Source organism: Rhyacophila brunnea, unplaced genomic scaffold (assembly GCF_057557595.1).
Source record: "Rhyacophila brunnea isolate RB1 unplaced genomic scaffold, BYU_Rbru_1.0 scaffold_23, whole genome shotgun sequence".
Lineage (NCBI taxonomy): Eukaryota > Metazoa > Arthropoda > Insecta > Trichoptera > Rhyacophilidae > Rhyacophila > Rhyacophila brunnea.
In genome coordinates this window covers 44,344-46,057 of record NW_028232893.1, presented here as the reverse complement: position 1 = coordinate 46,057, position 1,714 = coordinate 44,344, and positions in this window count along the sequence as shown.

The window sequence follows — 1,714 nt, the reverse complement described above, 5'->3', positions numbered from 1 at the left end:
TGATATCTTTTATTTTTTATTAACACATTACCATATGTACCAGTGGCGAACGGTGGAGGGAGGCTGTTAAGATTCAACATAAATACAGTAAAACCTCGTTAATACAAATTCCATGGACCGAAAATTGAAAAAAAATTCGAAATATGAAATGTATGGGGGGAAAATATAAAAATTTTGAATTTTGTGAATGGTGTGCTCCCCTCCGGCCCCGCCCGATGCACCGCCCGCCGCTTTACCGAGCAAGCTGAAATCCAATAAATTGGTAATTAGCGGTAATGCGCCAATTAAGGAATCGAGTCTCAATGTCAAAAGAAATTAACAACAACTGCGACTCTATGTAGTACGACAACGTCCCGAATAACCAGGTCGCAGAAGGTTTTAGATAATATCAGCAAAAAGTCTACGACCGAGATCTCGGAAACGCAGAAAAGTAGTACTTATCCAGAGCGTGACGTTATAGACATTTCGGCTGTCGGACGATCTACTGAAGGCGGAAAATGGTCTACAGTAGTGAAGAAGAAGCGATCAGTGGCTGTTCGTGGCATCTTAGGCGGAGGAGTGAAGGGGAGCGAGGTAGTTAAAGACTACCACTTCTACCCCTTTCACCCAGATACGTCTGCTGCGGATATGTCTGATTATTTTAAAAAACTTGCGAATTGTAACGCCAAATTTACAATTGCAAGGCTAAAGTCAAAAGGGGACTACGCATCTTTTAAGATAGGGATCCCTGTTAAACTGAGTGCATTGATTCTTAAGCCTGATAATTGGCCACGTTACTCATTCATCAAAAAATGGGTGTCAAAAATTGAAACACCACGGCTGCCAACCAGCTGACTTAACATCGATGAAAATAATAATTGCCCAAGGCAATTATTGTTCTACTACTTAAATGTACGTGGCTTAAAGACAAAAGCTGTCGATTTTTTGAGAAATGTTTTGGCTGACGACTATGATGTCATAGGGTTAACTGAAACATGGCTCAATGATAGTGTTTTTAATCGCAAATATTTTGGAAGTGAGTACTTAGTCTTTAGGAGGGATCGAGATTCCGGCGCAGGCCACAGGCGGGGTGGAGGCTGTCTTTTGGGGGTTAGAAGCATGGAGGGGTTGAGGGTCGAATGTGTCCATGCTTTAGAGCAGGGTTTCCCAAACTATGTTCCGCGGAACACCAGTGTTCCGCCGAACCTGAATAGGTGTTCCGCGACCATTTGGAAAGGTTTTATACACTGCAACACATTTCAAGATCTTCTACTAGGTAGAAGTAAAATAGGTAAAACTAAAATAATTAAAGAATCTACTTCATATTGAAAGGCGAGTGATGATCAATCTCCACTGATGTTTATGACGTCAAGTATCTAGATAGGTCATGGCTCCCATAAGGGAGGGGGGGGGGGGGCTGACATACCTCTAGCTTGGGGTCTGGGCTGACGGGGGGCCCAGCGTGAGAGATCGACCAGCCAAGTGAGATAAACACACATCACAAACATGCACTAATAGCATGCGCTGTTTCACTTCAAGCATACTAACATTTAATAATATGTGGTTTTGCCATACTTACAATTTTTGATTATTGTCGATATTTGACATGTCCATAATTGTACATATCAACATAAAAGTGGGTGTATTAAAAATACAAAAAATTGCTAAAAATACCTTTAATTTTGTCTCGAACACCATTTGGAATATGCAACTGTAGATCGTCACATTGCCTTTA